Source organism: Triticum urartu, chromosome 4 (genome assembly GCF_003073215.2).
Source record: "Triticum urartu cultivar G1812 chromosome 4, Tu2.1, whole genome shotgun sequence".
NCBI lineage: Eukaryota > Viridiplantae > Streptophyta > Magnoliopsida > Poales > Poaceae > Triticum > Triticum urartu.
Genome location: NC_053025.1, coordinates 530,025,817 through 530,043,924, shown reverse-complemented (window position 1 = coordinate 530,043,924; position 18,108 = coordinate 530,025,817).

Here is an 18,108-nt window from a genome sequence, read left to right as displayed (position 1 = left end):
AGCCATTCATCCTCAGGAATGAAGCCACGCAACATCACCGGCATTACCCGCTCAATCCATATGTGCCAATCATGACTCTTGAGACCAAATATCTTTAGTTTATCAAGATTCGCTCCCCTCTTTAGATTCGCTGCATACCCATCGGGGAACATCAACTACTGTTGCACCCACAAGAGAATTTCCCTCATAGCTGGCCTTCTAAGATTGAACCATGCCTTTGGCTTCGTCCAGTTCTGCTTTCCTTTTGGTTCTTTCATGTTTTATAACGGCCTATCACATAGCGCCTCCAGATCGACTCTAGCCTTAGTATTATCCTTTGACTTCCCATCTATGCCGAACAATGTACCAAAAAGTGCCTCGACGATATTCTTCTCAGTGTGCATCACGTCGATGTTGTGTGGGCAAAGGAGGTCTTTGAAGTAAGGCAGATCCCATAAGCATGTTTTGTGAGTCCACGCGTGCTTAGTATTATACCCCTTGAAGTACCCTGGATGTTGTGGATCTGGCTCGAGAGCGTTTAACTGATCCAGGGTCTGTTGGCCTGTCAATGCAGGTGGTGTAGAGTTTTTGACAACTCTACCCCTGATGAAGTTCTTCTTGTCTTTCCTGAACTTATGGCGATGATCCAGGAACTGTCTATGCATGTCGAAGCAAGAAAACTTGCAACCGGCCTGAAGCCAACGAAACTCAAGAGCTCCCTTGCATGTGGGGCACGGGAACCTTCCATGCACACACCAGCCAACGAATAGCGCATACGCTGGCAAGTCATGCGTCGAGTACATGTACCAGACACGCATTATGAAGTTCCGTTTGCTAAAGGCGTCGTATGTCTTGAACCCATTATCCCAGGCTTCTTACAATTCGTCCTTAAGCGGCTGCATGTACACATTCATATTTTTGCCCGGATAGTTGGGTCCTGGAATTATCAACGTCAGGAAAATGTTCTTTCTTTGCATAATCTGTCCGGGGGGGAGATTGAGTGGAAAGAAAAATACGGGCCAACAACTGTATTGGGCTGCCGTCATACCAAACACACTGAACCCATCCGTGCTGATGCCGACTCGAGGATGCCTCGGATCTGCCGCTTTGTCAGCATGTAATTCATCAAACTTTTTCCACGCAACACCATCCGATGTGTGTACCATCATCAGATTCCCATCTGCATCTAGTTCGGTTCTTTTGCCTGTTTTGTGCCATGTCATCTATCTGGCCGTCTCTTCGACCATGAAAAGACGTTGAAGTCTTGGTACGATTGGCATATACTGAAGAACACTAACGGGGATTTTGGTCTGTGTCTTCTCACCCATACCGTTGTCTACCACAATATACCTGGAAGACTTGCAAATGGGACAATAGTTCAAGTCCGCATAGTCAAGCCTAAATAAGGCACATCCTTTCTCACAGGCATGTATCTTCTCATAGGGCATCTTCAGTGCACGGAGGATTTTGTCCGACTGGTACAGGTTTGCAGGCATTACATGGCCTTTGGGTAGAAAGCGTCCAAATACTGTCATAATTGAGTCATAGCATTCTCTGCCCAAGTTGAACTGAGCCTTCAGAGCCATTACTTGTGAGATGGCATCCAACTGACAAAGCTCAGTGTGCTCGTGGAGCGGACGTTTCGAAGACTCCAACATTTCATTGAAGGCCTTTGCAGATTCCTCCATCTCCTTGTCCGAATCCTGAGCATCATCATAGCCTTGCACCATGTTTTCCATCCCGGTACCATGCTCGTCGATGCGACGACGATCCACCTCAGCTCGGTCACGTTGGGCAGACTCACCATGAAATGTCCACACCGTATAATCGGGCGTAAAACCACTCTTCTGCAGGTGTTTGCCCATTTCAGCCTCAGTCTTCTTTTCCAAATTGCCGCACCGGAAACAGGGGCACCAGGTTTTCTTTTGGCCATTTGCAAATGCGGCTTGCACAAACCCCTTAGTTTTTGTGAACCATTCAGCGCTCCATTTGTTCTGACCATTGTGACCGGTATACATCCAAGCACGGTCACTCATCTTGACTTTCAGAGCTACTGGACACACAACAATTATATATGTAATTCACCATGTATATATTCATCAGTTGATCTACTTTGTCAATTTTATTACGTCCATGCAACCTACACTCTAATAGGTAATGATAGGTCCTAATCCCACCCGTGTATGTGTAGATTGGGTTCATTTTCCCATGCTATGCTCCGGATCCGACGCAAAATTTCGGCAGCACCTCCTCGCTGTTCTCCTGATACACGTCTCTGCAATAAACAGAGAGGATGTGTACCCGGAGAACAACAGGGGAGGCACTGACGAAATATATGTGTCGGATCCGGAGCAAAGCATATGGGAAAACGAACCCAATCTACACATACTCGGGTTGTCCATGGATAGCGTTGGACAATTCGAAAGAATCAAGGTTATAAATATGCAAATGCATGCATATTTATAACTATGACGCTTTCGAACGGGAGACACATATTGGTTACGCATACTGATGATTCAAGACACATATATAGCTAGCTATCAAGTTTCATCGGAATAGATGAAATAATTAATGGGGGAGGAGGACTTGTCATTTGTGCTCACCCACGAACGAAGGGGCAGAGCTCGTCAAACGCACGGTGAGGTCGTCGAACACCAAACCTCGCAGCGATGAAACAACTGCACATTTAAAACTACACGATCAACACAATTATATATGATGTTTTTCATAACAAAATCAAAAAATATATGACCTAACTAATAATTCACAAATATATGACCCCGTCGGCCTCTGGAAGGCTAAAGAACACCTTTTCGGGAGGTGTCGGTGGTCAGGGTGTCCTGTCGGTGTCGAGGTGCTGTTTCGGGGTCGGGGGGTCGGGGTGTCGTGTCGATGTCGGGGTAGTGCCGTGTCGGTGTCGGGGTGTTGTTTCGGGGTCGGGGTGTGGTGTCGGGGTCAGGGTGTCGGGTCAGGCTCGGGGTCGGGGTGTCGGGTCAGGCTCGGGGGGTCGGTGTGTCGGGGTCGGGGTGTCGGGTCAGGCTCGGGGTCGGGGTGTCGGGTCGGGTCGGGGTCGGGGTTGGGGTGTCGGGTGTCGGGGTCTCGGGGTCGGGTCGGGGTCGGGGTCTCGGGGTCGGGGTGTCGGGTCGGGGTCGCGGGGGTGGGGTGTCGGGTCGGGGTCTCGGGGTCGGGGTGTCGGTCGGGGTGCCGGGTCGGGGTGCCGTGTCGGTGTCGGGGTGGGGGTGGGTGTCGGGTGTCGGGTCGGGGTGTCGGTCGGTGTCGGGGTCGGGTCTCGGGGTCGGGGTGTCGGGTCGGGGTGCCGGGTCGGGTCGGGTGCCGTGTCGGTGTCGGGGTGTGGGTCAGGCTCGGGGTGGGGGTCGGGGTCGGGTGGGGTCGGGGTGCGGGGTCGGGGTCGGGTCGGGGTGTCGGGGTCGGGGTCGGGTCGGGGTGTCGAGGTCGGGGTCTAGGGGTCGGGTGGTCGGGTCGGGGTGCCGGGTCGGGGTCGGGGTGCCGTGTCGGGTCGGTTTTTTTCCTCTTTTTCCTTTTTCCTTTTCTTCTTCTTCCTTCTTCCTTTTTCTTCCTTTCCTTCTTCTTCTCTTCTTCCTTCCTTTCCTTTTTCCTCTTCTTCTTCTCCTCCTCTCCTCTTTTTCTCTTCTTCTTCTTCTTTCCTCAAACTAAACTAAACCTAAAACTAAAACCAAAATTAAATCTAAACTAAACATAAACCTAAAACTAATAAAACAGAAAAAAAGGAAAAAACTAAATCTAAACCTAAAACTAAACTAAAACTAAACCTAAACTAAAACTAAAACTAAATCTAAACTAAAACTAAAAAAGAAAAAAAACAGAAAAAAGGAGGGGGGCTCACCTGGGGCAGGGCCGGTGGAGGAGGGGGGCGGGGCGGTGGAGGAGGCCCCCGGTGGAGGAGCTGGCCGGGGCCGGGGCGGTGGGGCGCGGGGGCGGCGGGCCGGGGCGCGGGGGGGGCCGGGGGCGGCGGGGGCGGGCGGGGGGGGGGGGGCCGGGGCGGTGGGGCGGGGGGGGCGGCGGCGCGCGGCGGGCGGGGGTGGGGTGGGAAGTGGTGGCCGGGGCGCGTCGGGGGCGAGGAGAGAACAGAGTAACGGGCGGGGGGGTACGGGCCGTTAGGTAGTGTCCTCTTTGCCGTCCGCCTCTCTTTGCCGTCCGCCCTTTTGCCTCTTTGCCGTCTGCTGGCAGATGGCAAAGAGGTGGGCCGTTAAGTTTTTTTCCAAACGGGTGGGGGGTGGGAGCCACATCTCTTTCCCGTCTGCCAGCGGACGGCAAAGATTCTTTGCCGTCCGCGGGCAGACGGCAAAGAGCTCGCAGACGACAAAGAGCTTCTTTGTCGTCTGCCATTTCTTTGCCGTCTGCTTTTGGGTAGTTGATGGCAAAGAGCTTCTTTGCCGTCCGCTAGCTGACGGCAAAGAGGTGGCAGATGGCAAATGAGCTGATTCCAGTAGTGCTAGTGGGTTTCATCTATTTACTGTGGCAATGACAGGTCATGCAGAGGAAAGGGGTTCAACTACCGCAACATGTAACATTTGAATCGTTGTTGTCCTAATGCAGTAAAAGAGAACTGGAGCGAGAGAGTGGGATTGAATCGGAATGACCAAGGTGTTTTTGCTTGCCTGGCACTCCTGAAGATAACATAGAGTCTTCATCGGGGTCAACGATCACAGCGTCGGAGCAGCGTCTACCGAGAGGGGACATTTACCGGCAAACAAGGAAGAACACAATCAATGCGATGCAACAATATGATGCATGATCATGACATGGCAATATGCCGTTGATTGAGCTAATTCAACTAGCAACAAGTTAAATGGAGTCGGTTTGAACACTAGGTTCAAATTCAAATTCAAACTATGAATTCAAATAGTGCATTATCATGTTTTGGACTAAACAGTGAGGTTAAGTTGTTCAAACATGCATGAAAATGCCATATTCAGATTCCTTGGATTTTTCTGATAATTTTTCATATATAATTTATTTCATTTGGAGTTATAGATTATTTTCTATGATTTTTAGAAGTTTTAGCTATTTTCTGAAATAAATAAATCATTTTTGATTTATTTAAAATCCCAGAAAAACTTTACTGCGTCAGCATTGCGCAAGGGTGATGTCAGCGGGTCAACTGGTCGGCCAGGTCAAACCTGACCAGTGGGGCCCACTGGTCAGTGACACACCGCTGGCATGAGTCACTGACGTGTGGGGCCGGTCAAAGGCCACGTCAGCAAGGTCAAAGCTGACGCGTGGGTCCCGCGGGGTTGGATTAGTTCTAACTAATTTTGTTAGCTGACTAACTAAACAGGTGGGGCCCGTGTGTAAGTGGGTCAGGGGGGTTAATTAGTGGGCGATTAGCCCTAACTAGGTGGCCACGTCAGCGCACTGGCGGCTAGCCGCCGGCGACCAAACGGGGCGGCGGAGGCGCTCGGGATTCGCCATCCGGCGACCGTTCGACTCGCGGTTTGGCCCTACGGGCTGCTGGATGTGCGCCGCATCCAACGGAGCATGCGGCTAGGTGAGAGGAGGCCGGAAACGACGACTGGCGGCGGTAGGAGTTCGGCATTGCACGGGCGAGGCGCTGCGCTAGGCTGACGAGCGAGCTAAGTGGCGGGGCGGATTCCTGGGAGCTCCAGGAGCACGCTGGTGCCACTGGACCGAGCGGAGATGCTCAGGAGCAAGGACATCATCGGCCATGGCGGACGGCGGCTTCGGTCGTCAGTGAAGTAGGAGCTACGGCGTGAAAACGGGACAACGGAGAGGGGGGTTCGAGGGAGAGGCTTACGGCGGTTGCAACGGTGCAGACGGCAAGCTCGAAGGTGGCCAGGAGCGGTCGGGGCGGCGAGATGGATCTCCGGTGACCGAGGAGGAAGGAGGGGTCGAGGACGGTGAGACGAGGCACGTCCGCTCGCGCGGCTTGACGGAGATGATGTAGATGTCGACGGAGGAGCTCCTTGGCGCGTCAGGGAGGCGAGGGGAGCACGGTGGCTGCGAGCTTCACGGTGGCGAGCGCTCTGCAGCGCCGGCCATGGCGATCAGAGGAGATGGAGAGGGCGAGGGGAAGAGCAGAGAGTGAGGGAGAGGAGCAAGGGGTACCAGGGGGCTGCGTGCCGTCGTGGAGGCGTCCAGGCCCTCGGCGGCAAGCAGGAGGTGGCGTGCGGTGGCCGTGCACGTGCCGGCATGCGGTGGCCATGCACCTCGGTCCTTCTGGCAGAGGAAGGAGAAGACACGGGTGCCCCTGGTGGGCTGGGCCGCCAGCTGGGCCACCAGGTGGGCTGGAAGGCCAGGTAGGTTGGCCCAGGTAGATCTCTTTGTTTTTTTAATTTTGTTTTCTATTTATGTTATTTTGTTTTGATTTAGTTTATATCCCAAATCATTTTAATAAATCCTGAAAATAATTGTGGGCAATAAATGAATTATTACAGAGGCCCTTAACTATTTTCAGAATTATTGGAGCATTTTAAAAATATTAATAGTATTTAAATGCCCCAATTCAAATACAATATGGGTTATTCAAAAATCCAGAATGGCCTAAAAATATGTGCATCATTTTTGGCAGAGGTTTTCACCTTTATAAAAAATAATGAACTTTTCTAAAGGGCATTCTGGGTTCATTGAAAATATTTTTATTTTGATCCTAATTGCATTTCATTTAGTGCTAGGGATTGTCGTCCCCATTTCAAATTTCAAAAAAATATAGACATGATGCATGGATGCTTATGATACTAATTGCAATCAAATTCTAGGGCTGTGACAACTCGCCCCCACTAAACAAGAATCTCGTCCCAAGATTCAAGACGTGAGGTAAGAAGACAGAGGGGACACAAAGCTAACACGATCTTCACGATCCAACTGTCCTTCTCAAAGATGTTGATTCATTGCTTCAATTTGATCTTGACGTCTTTGCTTTCGAGATCTCCATCCAGCACGATGATGGCAGAAAGAAACTCTATAGGAATCGATCTCCTCGAAGATCGAGTACTCAGGATCAACTTAGGGAGTGAGACGTTGAAACATCTCTTGAGCTGAGAGACAAAACACACGTCAGGGGTGATGGAAAGAAGCGGATGACAAGGGTTCAAATTGGTAGACAAAAATTCCACACCTAAAAGGGTGGAGTGAAATGGATGGCGAAGGTTCACTAGGTAGGCAACAATTCCATACTCGAATAAGATGGAGCATGAATTTCAATGTAGCAAGAAGATATTTGCCATGATTTCGTAACGTGATACCTCGGGGAAGGTGACTCGTAGAATTATTCCCTTAAGTGGCAAAAAGAATTACTTTTGATTCGGAGATCATTGAAACTCTTTATGCCAGCCTAAGGCAATCACAATCGATGATTTGAAGGAGTTCAAAAGAATGACATACTTGGACTAGAAAGGATGATGTGGACTCCCTTGTTGAAGACAACGCAATGGATGATTTTACTTCTCATCGGAAATGGATGGGACCCATGGTAAGTCCACTTTTGAAGATGATCCTGAACAACAACTACTGTGGTGCAAGCTGGTAACAAAATGCAAATGTTGGGAGTGATTCTGGTAACTGGGGAAGAACTCAACAGTCAAGAGTGAGTCCACTGTTTGAAAAGGTTATACCATAACCGAGGAAGCTGGAAGCAAATCCCAGTTAACGCCAACGGTAAAACCTAGTGCTTGCGCGTGCTCTCAAGAACTTGAGCATCTCCATATTCATCAAGGTTTACCAATATCTGTTTCAAGGATCCTGGCAACACAACATCCTACCGTGATGAATAATGGTGGAAGATGCAGATGCAAAGAAAGATAACACATTCTCTGATTTCACCTTAGCAAGGCCAAGGAATCAAAATCTGGATGATCGACCGAGAGACATTTAGCACTCCGCTTCTAATGTTCCCCTTGATGTACTGGTTACCATGGTCATGCTTTAAAGCATCAACCTAGCCATCATGTAGTGGTCGGACTTCGGGATACAAAGGATCCATAAGGAACAACTTCTGGAGAAAATCCTACGAAATCCTTATAGAGAGGTGGCCAACTTCTTCAATCAAGATACTACAATAATAGATCTTCCGACTGGGTGTGTTGGCCACGACATCCACTTTACCGGTTATCGAGAGACCAATATTATAGTTCTTGGAAAATGCTCCAACCATCGTATCTGCCTGAGATTCAGATCTGGTTGGTGTCAGGATATTCCAGACTCATCGAGTCTAGAAAGGAAAATGAAGGTTTGCAACACAATTTGATGAGATGACATTGCGAGATTCTTGGGGAATGAACTGCGATAGCAGGCTCCAAAACATGAGCTGGTTTGGCTACAAACCTGTGAACACGCTATCCAAGACAAGCGTGACCACATGGCAGTCTTATAATAAAGTACTACCAAGTTCAGGTTGGGGAACCGTCATCGAGGATAACGAAGTCCTGACATAAGTCATGATTCTTAAGAAGGAACTTCTTCTCCTTGAACAAATCAGTCAGTGGCTTGGTGTGCTAGGAAACACATATAGAATGGAGGCGACCAACCTATCAAACCATAGAGTACTTCGCACATATGCGTGAATACCTTGGGAAGATTCCAGAGGAATCAAAAACAATCTTTCTCGAATTCATGGCGGCAACTTGCATCGATTGCACGTGAACCAGAGGAAGTCAGTTCTTTCATCCAGACAGATACTTCATGAACAAAGCATGAAGATATGCTTGCACAACTTTCCAACACTAGCTTGATGTTCGACATGAGCCATGGAGAAAATAAGATGCTGCTGATGGGCTCAACAACAACTCATCGGAATTTCCATATCTCTGGACTTCCACCATCGTGTGAACACGGTGATAGCATTGGTCAGACCAAAAGATGTAATGGTGTATTCTCGAGGGATCAACCACGAGTAAGACAACACTACGAACATCGTTGGTTCTGATTTGACTTGACGATAACCAATACTCAAGTCAAAGTTTTGACAAGACAATAGATCCAACAACTGATCACGAGGACCAATTGGTGAAGATATCATCTTTCTTCAACACACAGACAACACAAAAATTTCCCTTCAGGAAGAACCAAATTCGGCAAAGCCTTTTATCTTCCAACTCTCCAAGTTGTTGTTCAGCTTAACCAACTAGCTCAGGGATATCCAACACAGATTCTTGGAGAAGAGGTGATTTATAAGAAAACCCATTTAATCACGAACTCAACATACTGGTCAGGTGACAGCCAAGTAATACTTCCGAGAAGATCTTCGGAAATAACGAACCACCGATATGTTACTAAGCTCGAGAACAATCTTGCTTTTCAGCGCAAGACGATATGATCAAAAGAGCAAGGGTTTGGCAAAATCCTAACCCATTGATCGAAGAGTGCACCAGGAAATAAGGACTAGGTAGCACGTTCAACCTTAGGGTGATGATTCAATAATCAGCACACTAAGAATGATATTATTGTCCATTAACTACCAAGCAAAGGGTTGCTAGGAGTATTGATTTCACACATCATGATTCACTTGTCGGTATTCCGGTTGCGACAGCACGACGCCGATGAATGAATAATGATGGCGAGAAGTATCACTACGTTAAGAATTCATAAGGGAGGGTGCAATTCCTATGATATTCCTGGTATAAAGAGGGCAATACTTAAGGGTTGAACAGAATCAAAAGCTGGATTGGCACTTTGATCTGCGGAATACAACTGCTTTGACCCAATCCTGGATATGGATGAGGTACTGGAGTTTGTTTCTCCTAGTCATTCCGGAATGGAATGGCTTGACGGATCACATGAATAATAGGCACCGATGAACGAATGCTCACATACTCTTGACTACCAATTGATAGATGAAGGTCGGAATATAACGGAAGGGGAACAACTCAAAGGAACACATAATTTTCTGAGTTATGGATGCATGGATTAGCATGTTATTTCTTCCGGATAACCCATGCAGAAATGTTGAACTGGCTGAGTCACAACATAGAATGGAGAACTCATCAGGAGCACTCTGTCGTGACCTTTTGGTTCAAAAGAACTCCTGCCAAGAATGGTCCATGATAATTGGAAGAAGGATGTACCACGAACCTCGAGGACTATCGCAAAGGTTACTAATATCCTAAAGGAACTAGCAACACTATCAACATGAGATAAGTAGGGTGAATCTCGGGTTCAAGAACCCATGAATAGAATACCTACCACTACATGGCATCATGGAATGCTTCCGAGAATGGTGGCCAGAATCATCACACCGGAACACAAAACATGGCTAGATTACTAGGTGACTCCCTAAACACCTAGGGTCATAATAATAGCTCCAATATATATGTCGAGACAACAGAGTACCTCAACTCACCGATTAGTGTGATTAATCTGGCCCAAATGGACATCAGGAACAGGAGGAAGGGGTTTGCAAATGCATCAGACTATTTAGAAACCTGGAATGACGCGGAGAGCATAACGGCTGTAAATGCTCAAAAAGACTTGAGACATCCTGCAAAATAGTGGCGTAACCACTTAACATCATCATATCAAGGGTCTGATTTGACTGAAAACATACTAAAAGTAGTAGAAACTGAACTGAAACTCGAATCCAACAATCCTATAAGTCTACGGATTAGTAACACGTCATCCTGATAGATAGATGAGAAGGCCTAGTTCTTAATCCCCGTAGAAGAGAAAAGGATGACTCAGATCAGAAGGGCATAAGATATAAGGAGTAAAAAGAGCCTTACGTTCCCTTCCACAATCAATTCCCTTATATAACTAAAGCATTTCTAGACTCAACTTTGACCAATTGGCTTGGTAAACCTACAGGCAGTCAGGCTCTGATACCAAAGCTGTCAGGACCCTGATTCCAAGTCACATCGATCTAGCCGGTAACACCTCATATCACTTTGCGGCCTCACGCACGGTATTCCCATGAGTGTCGCCTTACCATGGTCCGGGACCGTTTGCGCCTTTTGGCTCACGTATATGATAGTGTTGCTAGCATCCATATGACAAAGAACCCGGGACGACATGGATAGTCGTGAACCCAAATCAGCACTAACCTATGGGAAAAGGCATACATGAATCACATCGAGCGTGTCAGTCAGCAGCGTGTGAATCCGGGCTGTAGCACTGGGCTAACAGGACTCCGGGAACCCGGGCTGTGTCAGGCTAGGCAGGACTTCGGATGTCACCGCGTGACATTTCCCCGAAGGGACAGACACATGAACGAAGTGAAACACCTGCCGGCCAGGTAAGTGTCTTGAGCAGTAGTGCTGGGCTAATAGGACTCCGGTGAACTGGGCTGTAGCGGACTACTATGGCTCATGGAAGCACTAGACTACATTTCCCCATAAGAGATACTGCCAAGGATAAACAACTAGATTGTCGGATCCCACACATACCAAGCATTTCAATCATACACACAATATGCTCGATATGTGTAAATACAACATGGCATCACAACATAACTCTACAACTCAAGTATTTATTCATTAGGCTCCGAGGAGCGAGATATTACAAACATGGGTCTCATGACCCAACAATCATAGCATACAAGTCAAAGCACATGCGGAAGCTTAACATGTCTGAGAACAGACATCTACAAATGAAAAGGCTAAGAAGCCTGACTATCTACCAGATCCTGCCGAGGGCACAAGATCGTAGCTGAGGTATCAAGCTAGACGTCAAAGTCCACGCGGAACTACTAGCGAGACTAAAGCCTCTCTGCCAAAACATAATTTAAGCAAACGTGAGTACAATTGTACTCAACAAGACTTACATCAGAACTAACTACATATGCATCGGTATCAACAAAGGGGGTGGTGGAGTTTAACTGCAGCAAGCCAGCTTTGACTCAGTGGCTAACCTGAACTACGACTGCAAGCAACTCGTTTGAGGTGGCGCACACGAGTCCACAAATTCACCATATCAATACACCACTATGAATCCGCTCCCGTCTCCCTGCGAGAACGCCATCCATAGCACTCACGCTTATCTTGCGAGTTTTAGAGTAACCACTTTCACTTGTCTATGAACTATGCAAGGGGTCCAAGTTTCCATATCCGAGGAATCCGGCTATTCGAATAGATAATGATAACCCTGCAGGGGTGTACTTCTTCACACACGCTCCCACCACTTACCACCATAAACACGTCATGTATCTCGGCAACCTTCAAGCAGAAGCCTGGCGAGGGTGTCGACCACGGCCTACCTATACACTTAAGTCTCTAGTCCAGGTTTATCGCCTATTCAGGTTCCATCCGCAGGGAGTCCGGCCGAGGTTTCCACATACGGCCCCGAACAATGTGAACGAGACACCAAACGGGCGCCCGGTACACCGTGCCACGGTGTATCTACCGCAACATAGCCCACCCCTAGGGTCAGCGCTACGCACGGCCGCCAACACATAACCTACAAACACCAGAAACTAGTTGCAACTCCTGGACAGAGTGCTAGGGTGATTAAGAAGCCGAGAGGGTCAATTCAGGATCCCAATGGGTGGTAGTAACTGTTCATGGATCACAGACACAGAACTCAGTTCCTGAGGACGGCTGTAATGAGACAACCCACCATGTACTCCTACATGGCCTCTCACCGCTACCTTTACCAAATCGTGTTCACACCCTTAGCTCACACACAGTAGGACATGTTCATCACTGTTCCAATTCATCCCCGATGAATCAGACCTGACTCAACTCTAAGCAGTAGCAGGCATGACAAACATGCATGAATGAGTAGGCACATCAGGGCTCAAACAACTCCTACTCATGCTAGTGGGTTTCATCTATTTACTGTGGCAATGACAGGTCATGCAGAGGAAAGGGGTTCAACTACCGCAACATGTAACAGTTGAATCATTGTTGTCCTAATGCAGTAAAAGAGAACAGGAGCGAGAGAGTGGGATTGAATCAGAATGAACAAGGGGGTTTTGCTTGCCTGGCACTTCTGAAGATAACATATAGTCTTCATCAGTGTCAACGATCACAACATCGGAGCAGCGTCTACCGAGAGGGGACATTTACCGGCAAACAAGGAAGAACACAATCAATGCGATGCAACAATATGATGCATGATCATGACATGGCAATATGCCGTTGATTGAGCTAATGCAACTAGCAACAAGTTAAATGGAGTTGGTTTGAACACTAGGTTCAAATTCAAATTCAAACTATGAATTCAAATAGTGCATTATCATGTTTTGGACTAAACAGTGAGGTTAAGTTGTTCAAACATGCATGAAAATGCCATATTCAGATTCCTTGGATTTTTCTGTTAATTTTTCATATATAATTTAATTCATTTGGAGTTATAGATTATTTTCTATGATTTTTAGAAGTTTTAGCTATTTTCTGAAATAAATAAATCATTTCTGATTTATTTAAAATCCCAGAAAAACTTTACTGCATCAACATTGCGCAAGGGTGATGTCAGCGGGTCAACTGGTCGGCCAGGTCAAACCTGACCAGTGGGGCCCACTGGTCAGTGACACACCGCTGGCATGAGTCACTGACGTGTGGGGCCGGTCAAAGGCCACGTCAGCACGGTCAAACCTGACGCGTGGGTCCCGCAGGGTTGGATTAGTTCTAACTAATTTCGTTAGCTAACTAACTAAACTGGTGGGGCCCGTGTGTAAGTGGGTCAGGGGGGTTAATTAGTGGGCGATTAGCCCTAACTAGGTGGCCACGTCAGCGCACCGGCGGCTAGCCGCCGGAGACCAAACGGGGCGGCGGAGGCGCTCGGGATTGGCCGTCCGGTGACCGTTCGACTCGCGGTTTGGCCCTACGGGCTGCTAGACGTGCGCCGCATCCAACGGAGCATGTGGCTAGGCGAGAGGATGCCGGAAACGATGACTGGCGGCGGTCGGAGTTCGGCTTAGCACGGGCGAGGCGCTGCGCTAGGCTGACGAGCGAGCTAAGCGGCGGGGCGGATTCCTGGGAGCTCCAGGAGCACGCTGGTGCCACTGGACCGAGCGGAGATGCTCAGGAGCGAGGACATCATCGGCCATGGCAGACGGCGGCTTCAGTCGTCAGTGAAGTAGGAGTTACGGCGTGAAAGCGGGACAACGGAGAGGGGGGTTCGAGGAAGAGGCTTACGGCGGTTGCAACGGTGCAGACGGCAAGCTCGGAGGAGGCCAGGAGCGGTCGGTGCGGCGAGATGGATCTCCGATGACCGAGGAGGAAGAAGGGGTCGGGAACGGTGAGACGAGGCACGTCCACTCGCGCGGCTTGGCGGAGACGATGTAGAGGTCGACGGAGGAGCTCCTTGGCGCGTTGGGGAGGCAAGGGGAGCACGGTGGCTGCGAGCTTCACGGTGGCGAGCGCTCGGCAGCGTCGGCCATGGCGATCAGAGGAGAGGGAGAGGGCGAGGGGAAGAGCAGAGAGTGAGGGAGAGGAGCGAGGGGGACCAGGGGCTGCGTGGCGTCGTGGAGGCGTCCAGGCCCTCGGCGGCAAGCAGGAGGTGGCGTGCGGTGGCCGTGCGCGTGCCGGCGTGTGGTGGCCACGCACCTCGGTCCTTCTGGCAGAGGAAGGAGAAGACACGGGTGCCCCTGGTGGGCTGGGCCGCTAGCTAGGCCACCAGGTGGGCTGGAAGGCCAGGTAGGTTGGCCCAGGTAGATCTCTCTGTTTTTTTTAATTCTGTTTTCTATTTATGTTATTTTGTTTTGATTTAGTTTATAACCCAAATCATTTTAATAAATCCTGAAAATAATTGTGGGATTAAATGAATTATTACAGAGGCTGTCAGGGATATACCCCGCGGCGTAAACCGGCCGGAAGCATAACCCGGCCAGACTTGGCGGTTTACTTGAGACCCAGCTAAGACTTGATGACTCACTGGCGACCCGTTTGGGCCTGGCGGTTTACGGTTCATTGGTAATCCGGTAGGCGGGTCAGAAGAACGACAAGACCCGGTGGCCCAACAGGCGGTTCATGAAGGCCGGTTCATACTATGGTGGGCCGGTTTAAGGAGAAAGGCATGATGAATATTTACATTACAAGGAGTTAAGACCAGGACTTGTATCCGGTTCGTATTAGAGATAGACTAGTCCTAATCCTAATAGGACTCCACATGTAAACCGCCCCTTCAACATATATAAGGAGGGGCAGGGCTCCCCAAAGAGGGAGGAGCAAGAAGAAACAATCTTAGGGCTAGACACAAAGAGGAGAGCCGGTTTACGCTGACTCCCTCGTGATGATAATGAGACCTAGCCTCAAACAGCATGTAGGGCTATTACCGGATGATGTTTACCGGGGCCCGAAGCTGTCTAAATCCTTGTCTTGCATGTTGATCCGCCCTGCGTCTCTCGTCCCACTCAACCCCTCTCAAGCTACCACATAGATGCGTTGGCCTCGCGACTAAGTCCTGACACTAAGGACATCTGCCGTGACAATTCCACGACAGTTGGCGCCCACCATGGGGCCTACGCATGGTGGTGTTGAGTTCTTGAAGGGATTCTTCTTCAGTGTTTCGGGAAGTTCGCAATTGACCGGATTAAGAAAGTTCGGCAGGAAATAGTGTTTGGCAGAGCCGGGTTTGCAATTCTGCTGCGCGCCACCGAGGCAAAGTGATCCATCGAATCCGATCTGATAACTAGCAATAAAGTTTGGTAAAAAAATTCGGAGGTAGGAGACCGAGCCGGACACCCAAATAGGGTCGGATCTGACAGAGAACCACGCGTACAGCCGTTGAGCCCGCGTACAAGCAATATCGCCCGAGATATTGGCGTACTGGCCCAGACAGCAAAGCAAACACCGACAGCGGCAGAAACGTCACATCAATCGTCAATCAGGAAACAGCAGAAGCAGTGAATTTTTTTATCACAGTTTGATTTCCGATCTGACGTTGCCACTACTAATCGGAGTTAGTAGATGCTAAAATAAAATACGTCCAAGGAGTACTACTTCACTTGAGAAATTCAAGTCCCAAAGGGAATCAACGTATGGAAAGCAAGAGCTGTCAAGGGAGCCGGATTTGCCACCTCAGCGGCCGTGTCGCCTCTGCCATTGTGGCCACATTTTTTCTTGTATATACGAATGAAGCAAGCTCAACAGCGGCTCGAGAGTACCATGCATATCCACCATTACTGTTCAGAGAGACACCACTATCAAAGTCTGTCCGCTGCGTCAAACCGCCCTCGTCGTGAGCGGTCTGGCCTTCGCTGTAAACCGGCTGGGGCCATACTGTCGCCGCTGCTGTGCATTGAACCGACGCGCGCTGGGTCGCCTCTGCTTCCGTTGACCCCACTATCATTGACCCATGGGTGCCGCCGCGGTCCAGGAGCAGTGCGCTGCTGCAAAACGGATCAGTGATTCAGAGTCAGATCAATCAAATCATGGAGACTAACGGGAGCGCGGCGTACTGTGTGCCTCGTGGTACCTGCGACAAGCCAGCCTACCGGCACCGCATAATATTATGAGGTGCTATCCTTCCTACATATTTTATTTGCATAAATAATGTTTCTCCAAGAACAATTACTCTAGTCTTTGCTATTTTTGGGCAGAACCATTATTTGTTACAAGGGTGTCGCAAAGGGGCGCGCTAAGATTATTGCACTAGGGTTGGTCCGTGCCATGCTGCTGGACGGTTACATGGGCAAGTCGTCGTCCCCCGCTTCATCAGCGTCGGGGCCAACTCGTCCGTCCGCACCAGCTTACCACGCCACGGATGACACGCCCGTCCACTCTCGCGGCCGGGTCAGGCGTCTGCACCGGCTTACAACCGTCACCGAGGTGACAATCAACTCAGCGGCGGATAATTTCCGGCCTAACATATCAGGTGAAATCTATCTAAGTCTATTTTTGAAACATATTTTTGTCAAAGAACAAATTACTCCGGCTTGCGATGTTTTTGATGCAGGACAATTGTTCACTACATCAACACGACGTGGTTAACTTGCTCGTCCGCGCCGGTTTACGACACCGATGCCGATCTTCCCCGTCCGCACTAGTTTATAATGCCGCGGCTGGTTCATCTAACCGAGCTGCCTCTGATGTTGCAGTCGGTTTTGTCGTCCGTCTCTCGCGGCCTGCTCTACATCAACATACCGGGCCGCACCTGTCTGCATGAGCTGTTTATTGGGCGCACAAGTCACCGCCACTACAGTTTTGATTAACTTCAAATCTCCAGTTGGAAGGAACCATTGGCCGAGTTGCTGACACGGCTCATATGGGATCATTTACAACCAGCTGCAGTCACCTCAACCTTCTATGGATTCACATCGTGCTATCAACGCCAATGATATACAAGTTATGCCAGTTTATATCACGGTCAAATATGGAGAGCCTCAAGCCAACTGCTCGAGTCACCTTTGAGACTCGGGGGCTACGATGACATGATTCAGTGAATATTGCCAGTTTCAGCAAATTTAAAAACCGCAGGACGATGGAGGGAAGGATAACCCGGTCCCGGAGGCTACTGTTATATTGATGACAGTTTAAAGGCCGTCAGAAAATTTCCGGTTTAGAGAGTATATGACAGTTACAAAATTCCGGCTCAATGAAGAAGATCCGGGTCATCAGAAAGGATTCCGGTTTAAAATCCGGCTCAAGGTAAGTCAGTCTGACTGAAGCTCTCAAATGTCCGGTTTATAGTCCGGTTCAAGGGAAATTTGTTCTCCCACAAAGCTCTGAAGCACTCTAATCCAGTTTAACAATGTCCGGTTCAAAAAAGGAATTAACTTCTCGCAAGTTCGGGTTTAAAGGCTGTCAGAAAATTTTCCGGCTAAAAATGAAGATTCCGGTTTAAAATCCGGTTCAAGGGAAAGATGTCTCCCACAAAGCTTTGAAGCTCTCAATATCCGGTTCAACATCCCGGTTCAAGAAGAATTTATCTCTTGCAAAAAGTTAAAAATTGCTAAAGAGGACCTGCTGCCATGATGTGCGGTTCAAACATGGGTATCCCGCCTTACTGGCCTGATATATTATTGATCACATGGGGGCTTCTGCTTCATAAAGCGGGGTCTCTGTTCGTTTACATCATGTGAGGTTACACGGAGTTGCTCTAAAGCGGCCTCCGGTTTACCCCTTGAGTTCGCGTTGCTAAAAGCATCGTGTTATATCACTTGGAGGATTGGTCGTGTTCGAACCAATACCATGCCTCTTCATAGGCGAAAGCCACCAGATCACTTGGGGACTCGGTCATGTCTGAACCAGTCACGCC